The following is a 9,259-nucleotide window of genomic DNA, read 5'->3' on the forward strand; positions in this document are numbered from 1 at the left end:
AATCTATTTTTTTGGTGGAAGTTGTTTCATTGTGTGATGTTCTTGTTAAATTTCAGCTTGTTCGAACATACAAGGAGCTCATGAAAAAAAGACAAAATCAGTCAAAGTAGTACGTGAATAGTAAGCTTCCTTACAACCTTAAAATTTATGTTTTTTACTGAGAGCTACTGAAATGTTCAAAATCCTTAAAATTTGCCATGAACTTCAAGCACATGAGTAGCATAAAAAAACAGATCTTTTTACTATTTTAAACTAATTTACTATTCACCCTTGGGTGCATCTGCACCCAAGAGCCAAAATGTTGCGCCTGAGATTAAAGCCTTGCTCAAGACACGTGAAGAGGTAAAAGCGCAATGGATGCGGCGATCAACTAATGGGGTAGGTCATGTTTCGGCCTCTGGTGCACTGCGGGCTCCTCACGCGCCGCCAGCTACTCCTCGTGGCAAAATTTCGTGTTTTGACCCTTTAGTCAAACAAAATCGAGATCTGACCCGCGATTCATTTTTTTAAATCTGACCCTTTTGCTACTGTCACATGGCTCCGCAGTAGGGTCAGGCAACCAACCACCAGGGGTACTGGCGGTGGCATAGACGGCCCACAGTTGTTTCCTAACGGCCAGCGCACCATCCTACCGCCACAGGTCTTGGCGGTAGGTTATTGGACCCTACTGTCGAGCACCCCGGCGGTAGGGTCCTGGGGGTTTTGCGTTGCAAACTTGCCATAACTGAAAACCACAGATCCCTGGCGGTAGGTTGTGATATCCTACCGCCAGGGGGTTGGCGGTAGGGTCCTGTGCTTTTGGGATTTTGCAAGTTTTAGTGATTGTTTCTTTTGTAAATTTTTATCACAGGAAATAATACAGTTTCACAAATATGTTGTAACAAGAATATATATTTAAGAACCTTAAATATGCAGAGCTCACACAATATAACATGTATCACACTTGAGTAGTTTCACAAATAGAAAAATATGAGCTCACATATTAATAAAGGTTCCACATAGCAAATATCAAACGGTTACACATAGTTTTACAAATAGCAAATAGCAAACTTGTCCACATAGTTTGGCAACACCAACTAACGCAAGTAGTTTCGCAAACGGTTCAACAAGTTCTTCAGACAAGTTTAGAGAGCGTGCAGACATCTTCAGAGCTCCTCGTATGTTAGCCCTGGCCGTGGAGACAGAAACGGCAGCGGGTCCACCGGTTCAGGCAGAGGCGGAACGCTAGTTGGCATCCGATCTACCAAGCACTCCCACCTCGCCTTGCCCGCTGGAGTTCTTCCCTCCGCCCTTCCCCAGTTGATGATCTCGAACGCCGATGCACTTGGGGGGCGGAATCCTGGCTCTTTCCTCCGCATTGCTTCAATATTATGAATATGTATATCACTATGATCGGGATCCAACAAACCATTTTCATTGGGTGTATGACCATAGAAGGTTTTATTCATGTAAATAGAACAACAATTGTTCTCTAACTTAAATGAATAACCGTATTGCAATAAACATGATCAAATCATATTAATGCTCAACGCAAACACCAAATAACACTTATTTAGGTTCAACACTAATCCCGAAGTAGAGGGAGTGTGCGATGATGATCATATCAATCTTGGAACCACTTCCAACACGCATCATCACTTCACCCTTAACTAGTTTCTGTTCATTCTGCAACTCCTGTTTCGAGTTACTAATCTTAACAACTGAACCAGTATCAAATACCGAGGGGTTGCTATAAACACTAGTAAAGTACACATCAATAACATGTATATCAAATATACTTTTGTGCACTTTGCCATCCTTCTTACCCGCCAAATACTTAGGGCAGTTCCGCTTCCAGTGACTAGTCCCTTTGCAGTAGAAGCACTCAGTTTCAGGCTTAGGTCCAAACTTGGGCTTCTTCACTTGAGCAGCAACTTGCTTGCCGTTATTCTTGAAGTTTACATTCTATTCCTTTGCCCTTTTCTTGAAACTAGTGGTCTTGTTAACCATCAACACTTGATGCTCTTTCTTGATTTCTACCTTCATCGATTTCAGCATCGTGAAGAGCTCGGGAATTACTTTCGTCATCCCTTGCATATTATAGTTCATCACGAAGTTCTAGCAACTTGGTGATAGTGACTAGAGAATTTTGTCAATTACTATCTTATCTAGAAGATTAACTCCCACTTGATTAAGGCAATTGTAGTACCCAGACAATCTGAGCACATGCTCACTGGTTGAGCTATTCTCCTCCATCTTGTAGGCAAAGTACTGTTAGAGGTCTCATACCTCTCGACACGGGCATGAGTATGAAATACCAATTTCAACTCTTGGAACATCTTATATGCTCCGAGGCATTCAAAACATTTTTGAAGTCCCGGTTCTAAGCCGTAAAGCATGGTGCACTTAACTATCAAGTAGTCATCATACCGAGCTTTTGTCAAAATGTTCATAACGTCTGCATCTGCTCCTGCAATAGGTCTGTCACCTAGCGGTGCATCAAGGACATAATTTTTCTGTGCAGCAATAAGGATAAACCTCAGATCACGGATCCAATCCGCATCATTGCTACTAACATCTTTCAACTTAGTTTTCTCTAGGAACATATAAAAAATAAACGGGGAGCAACATCGCGAGCTATTGATCTACAACAAAGATATGCTAATACTACTAGGACTAAGTTCATGATAAATTAAAGTTCAGTTAATCAAATTATTAAAGAACTCCCACTTAGATAGACATCCCTCTAATCCTCTAAGTGATCACGTGATCCATATCAACTAAACCATGTCCGATCATCACGTGAGATGGAGTAGTTTCAATGGTGAACATCACTATGTTGATCATATCTACTATATGATTCACGCTCGACCTTTCGGTCTCAGTGTTCCGAGGCTATATCTGTTATATGCTAGGCTCGTCAAGTTTAACCTGAGTATTCTGCGTGTGCAACTGTTTTGCACCCTTTGTATTTGAACGTAGAGCCTATCACACCCGATCATCACGTCGTGTCTCAGAACGAAGAAATTTCACAACGGTGCATACTCAGGGAGAACACTTATACCTTGATAATTTAGTGAGAGATCATCTTATAATGCTACCATCAATCAAAGCAAGATAAGATGCATAAAAGATAAACATCACATGCAATCAATATAAGTGATATGATATGGCCATCATCATCTTGTGCTTGTGATCTCCATCTCCGAAGCACTGCATGATCACCATCGTCACCGGCGCGACACCTTGATCTCCATCGTAGCATCGTTGTCGTCTCGCCAACTTATGCTTCTACGACTATCGCTACCACTTAGTGATAAAGTAAAGCATTACAGAGCGATTGCATTGCATACAATAAAGCGACAACCATATGGCTCTTGCCAGTTGCCGATAACTCAGTTACAAAACATGATCATCTCATACAATAAAATATAGCATCATGCCTTGACCATATCACATCACAACATGCCCTGCAAAAACAAGTTAGACGTCCTCTACTTTGTTGTTGCAAGTTTTACGTGGCTGCTACGGGCTGAGCAAGAACCGTTCTTACCTATGCTTCAAAACCACAACGATAGTTTGTCAAGTTAGTGCTGTTTTAACCTTCTCAAGGACCGGGCGTAGCCACACTCGGTTCAACTAAAGTTGGAGAAACTGACACCCGCTAGTCACCTGTGTGCATAGCACGGCGGTAAAACCAGTCTCGCGTAAGCGTACGCGTAATGTCGGTCCGGACCGCTTCATCCAACAATACCGCCGAACCAAAGTGTGACATGCTGGTAAGCAGTATGACTTATATCGCCCAAAACTCACTTGTGTTCTACTCGTGCATATTATATCAACGCATAAAACCTGGCTCGGATGTGTTGGAAATATGCCCTAGAGGCAATAATAAAAGACTATTATATTTCCTTGTTCATGATAATTGTCTATTGTTCATTCTATAATTGTATTGTCCGGAAATCGTAATACATGTGTGAATACATAGATCACAATGTGTCCCTAGTGAGCCTCTAGTTGACTAGCTCGTTGATCAACAGATAGTCATGGTTTCCTGGCTATGGACATGGGGATGTCATTGATAACGGGATCACATCATTAGGAGAATGATGTGATGGACAAGACCCAAACCTAAGCATAGCATAAAGATCGTGTAGTTCGTTTGCTAGAGCTTTTGCAATGTCAAGTATCATTTCCTTAGACCATGAGGTTGTGCAACTCCCGGATACCGTATGAGTGCTTTTGGTGTGCCAAACGTCACAAGTAACTGGGTGGCTATAAAGGTACACTACGGGTATCTCCGAAAGTGTCTGTTGGGTTGGCACGAACCGAGACTGGGATTTGTCACTCCGTATGACGAAGAGGTATCTCTTGGGCCCACTCGGTAATGCATCATCATAATGAGCTCAAAGTGACCAAGGGGTTGGTCAAGGGATCATGCATTACGGTACGAATAAAGTGACTTGCCGGTAACGAGATTGAACAAGGTATTGGGATATCAACGATCGAGTCTCGGGAAAGTAACGTACCGATTGACAAAGGGAATTGAATACGGGATTGATAAAGTCCTCGACATCGTGGTTCATCCGATGAGATCATCGAGGAGCATGTGGGAGCCAACATGGGTATCCAGATCCCGCTGTTGGTTATTGACCGGAGAGGCGTCTCGGTCATGTCTGCATGTCTCCCAAACCCGTAGGGTCTACACACTTAAGGTTCGGTGACCACTACAAGAAATATGTCAACTTATGCCTTTCTGTCAGTGACCCTCGAAGAATTGGTCATAAATTTATGACCATTTTAGACCAATTGGTCAAAAGCTGTTCAGGGGGCTTCAAACCCTAAACCATTGCGACCATTTTGGTTAGAAAGGTCGTAATTTCCTTACACGAAATGGTCACAAAGCAAACAGTGCTAGTCCGCTGCCTTATTTCTAGTTGTTAATGACCAATATAGATGGTCATAGCCTTGTAGATTGTGGTGGGTTGTGATGACTAGGCGCCATCTCATCAGTTTTGCCTATGTGTCATGTCCATGTGGCAGTTTTTGCCCTAGGTTGTGAAGCAACCTATATTTCTATCATTCCCAAAATTCCCAAAAAAATCTCATAAATTCTTTGGGTCATATCTTCATCAAATATGTAAAAATCCTTCCTTGCCTAGTTCAAAACTAATTCAACAATATTCATTTTCCTATTATGTTCACAACAACACTTTATGAAGGAAGTGCTATTTATATATTCTTGATTGCCCTAGGAATTTTTGGGCACTCTTTCCTATCCAAATCATTACCGAATGACAAAATTCAGCTCCATTTGCCTAGCAAATCTTCCTTAGCAAATTTCCAAAGTTTTTGTCCACCTAGAAGAATTGAGAAGAAGTACCTTTTTATATCTCTAAATGACATGAAATTTATACAGTTTCTTAATATGCCCAAATTATCACCCTCCTCCAAATTGCAGCTCAGTCAAATCATCTATGTGAGCCCAGGTTCAATTTATATTTTATGGCCAAATTGGCATGTTGCAAAGCAAGTGTTATATAGACCCCTCCTATTACCCTCAAACTTTTCTGGCACTCTTCCATACCCAAATCATTGCCACATGATAATATTCAGCTCAATTTTCCTAGTAAATCTTTCTCGGGAAATTTCCAAAGTTTCTACCTCGAGAGAAGCTTTGTGAAGTAAGTACTAGCTAGGCTTACCCAAATGATCTGAAAATTGACCAGCGCATGACCATACCTAAGTAACTTACCTACACCAATTTTGAGCTCATTTCATTCATCCAATCTCTCTCACTAGTTTTCCCAAGTTTCTGTCCATAGAAGAGCATTGTGAAGGAAGTACTACTTTGGCATGTCCAAATGCTATCAATTTTCTACAATGCTTTCCTATGCCCAGATAACCATCCTCCACAAAATTTCAGCTCAATCCATTCATTATTTTGAGCCAAGCTTCAACATTCATATTTTTGTCCAGCGTGGTACTTTGCAAAGCAAGTACCACATAGGATCCTCCTTTTGAGCTAAAAATTTGTGAAGACATTCTCCTTAGTAGATGATCATCCTCATCCAAAACTCACGCCCATTGGCCATGTGCATTTCCTGTACCGCTAATCAAACACTTGGCTGCTAATTCATGTTTGAGCATCGATCGGTCTTCTCATGAGAATCTTATGTTGTAATTTTCTTCCTAGCACCAACCTGGGGAGTGCCCAACCCACTAGACATGCCTAAGCCGCCCAGAACACATGGCAACATTATGGTCACGCGGACCACGCGACGGGCATGCGAGTTTACGCGCTCTAGAGTTGGGGCCCTCGGCCACCGCCCAAACCTCGATGTATCGCCACCAAACCATGTATTTATGATTAAATAGGTCCTTATGTAACTAGAAATGATTTTTGGAAAAAATCAATAGCAAACTATGAGGCAGCTGCAGTTCAAATTTGACCCGCTTCCAGCTGAATTGGCGGAAATTTGTCTTTTTCACGAGAGGTGGATCAAAATTTTTTACACCCAACCATTTTGTAAATTGTGCATTAAATATGGCCTAGTATTTTATAAAAATTATTTGGTCCAATTTTGCAACAATTATTTGGTAGTTCCTTCACAAAAAAAACCTCCTTTCGAGCACTCGAAAAATGGAAAATGGTTTTTTCATCCAACGAAAATGAAAACTTCCTTAGGCAACATTGTTTGCCATTCCAATATGCATCCTTGTGCACGATATGAGATCATTTGAACAAACTATGCCATGAATGTGGCCATAAGATTGATCATTTGGCTTGAAAGCCATTGATCTCCACACGTGATAGCTCGTTTCTGAGAACACTTTTTTAAAATAATTACCATATTACAAGTTTGTTATTTTTCCTAGGAGCTTGGCCACATATGATGAAACAATGCGAAGGTTTCCCAATTTTTTGATTTTTTTTGAATTTTTTATGCCGTTTCAAAATGCGGTCAAAACGGCGGGAATGACCGTTCCTAGCTAGTGGTTGAATCTTGGAATTTTGTTGGTGTTTCTGTGATTAAATAGATACTTATGTACCTAGAAATGATTTTTGGAAAAAATAAATAGCAAACTATGAGGCAGCTGCAGTTCAAATTTGACCCGCTTCCAACTGAATCGGCGGAAATTTGTCTTTTTCACGAGAGGTGGATCAAAAATTCTGACACCCAACCATTTGGTCAATTGTGCATTAAATATGTCCTAGTATTTTACAAAATTTACTCGGTACAATTTTGCAACTAATATATGGTAGGCCCTTCACAAAAAAATCTCTTTTCGGGCACTCGAAAAATGGAAAATGAATTTTTCGTCTAAAGAAAATGAAAACTTCCTTAAGCAACATTGTTTGTCATTCCAATATGCACCCTTGTGAACAATATGAGATCATTTGAACAAACTATGCCATGTATGTGGCCATAAGATTGATCATTTAGCTTGAAAGCCATTGATCTCCACACGTGATAGCTCATTTCTGAGAACACTTTTTTAAAATAATTGCCGTATTACAAGTTTGTTATTTTTCCTAGGAACTTGGCCACATATAATGACACAATGCGAAGGTTTCCCAATTTTTTGATATTTTTTGATTTTTTTATGCCCGTTTCAAAATGCGGTCAAAACGGCGGGAATGACCGTTCTTAGCTAGTGGTTGAATCTTGGAATTTTTTTGGTGTTTATATGATTAAATAGATACTTATGTACCTATAAATGATTTTTGGAAAAAATAAATAGCAAACTACAAGGCAGCTACAGTTCAAATTTGACCCGCTTTCAACTGAATCAGCGGAAATTTGTCTTTTTCATGAGAGGTGGATCAAAACTTTTTACACCCAACCATTTGATTAATTGTGCATTAAACATGGCCTAGTATTTTATAAAATTGATTTGGTCCATTTTTGCAACAATTATTTGGTAGTTCCTTCACAAAAAAACCTCCTTTTAGGCACTCGAAAAATGGAAAATGGTTTTTTCGTCCAACGAAAATGAAAAATTACTTAGGCAACATTGTTTGCCATTCCAATATGCACCCTTGTGCATAATATGAGATCATTTGAACAAACTATGCCATGAATGTGGCCATAAGATTGATCATTTGGCTTGAAAGCCATTGATCTCCACACGTGATAGCTCGTTTCTGAGAACACTTTTTTAAAATAATTGCCATATTACAAGTTTGTTATTTTTCCTAGGAGCTTGGCCACATATGATGAAACAATGCGAAGGTTTCCCAATTTTTTGATTTTTTTGAATTTTTTATGCCCGTTCCAAAATGCGGTCAAAACGACGGGAATGACCGTTCCTAGCTAGTGGTTGAATCTTGGAATTTTGTTGGTGTTTCTGTGATTAAATAGATACTTATGTACCTAGAAATGATTTTTGGAAAAAATAAATAGCAAACTATGAGGCAGCTGCAGTTCAAATTTGACCCGCTTCCAGCTGAATCGGCGGAAATTTGTCTTTTTCACGAGAGGTGGATCAAAACTTCTGACACCCAACCATTTGGTCAATTGTGCATTAAATATGTCCTAGATTTTACAAAATTGACTTGGTACAATTTTGCAACTAATATATGGTAGGCCCTTCACAAAAAAATCTTTTTTCGGGCACTCAAAAAATGGAAAATGAATTTTTCGTCCAAAGAAAATGAAAACTTCCTTAAGCAACATTGTTTGTCATTCCAATATGCACCCTTGTGCACAATATGCGATCATTTGAACAAACTATGCCATGAATGTGGCCATAAGAGTGATCATTTGGCTTGAAAGCCATTGATCTCCACACGTGATAGCTCGTTTCTGAGAACACTTTTTTTATAATAATTGCCGTATTACAAGTTTTTTATTTTTCCTAGGAACTTGGCCACATATGATGACACAACGCGAAGGTTTTGCATTTTTTTTTGATTTTTTTGAATTTGTTATACCTGTTTCAAAATGACACATTTCTTGGACCAATCAGAAGGCAGAACCTCCCTTCCCACAGATCACCCCCTAAGCCGATCTGAGCCGTCCACACCATACAGATCCAACGTCTCCTAAACGCACGCTGGCCAACCAAACCCTAGCATCGTGCAGCACACTCCCCTCCCTCTCCCTCTCCCCGACCCATGCGGCGCCTCCTCCCTCTCCCCGACCCAGATCTCCCTCCCCGACCCAGACCTCCCTCTCCGCCGTCCCAACTCCTACCCCGCCGCCGGCCTCCCCCCAAGCGCCGCTGCTCTTGACCTGCAACGACCAACGACGACGGCCCCCCGTCGCTGCCCCCT

The sequence above is a fragment of the Triticum dicoccoides genome, chromosome 6A (genome assembly GCF_002162155.2).
Source record: "Triticum dicoccoides isolate Atlit2015 ecotype Zavitan chromosome 6A, WEW_v2.0, whole genome shotgun sequence".
NCBI lineage: Eukaryota > Viridiplantae > Streptophyta > Magnoliopsida > Poales > Poaceae > Triticum > Triticum dicoccoides.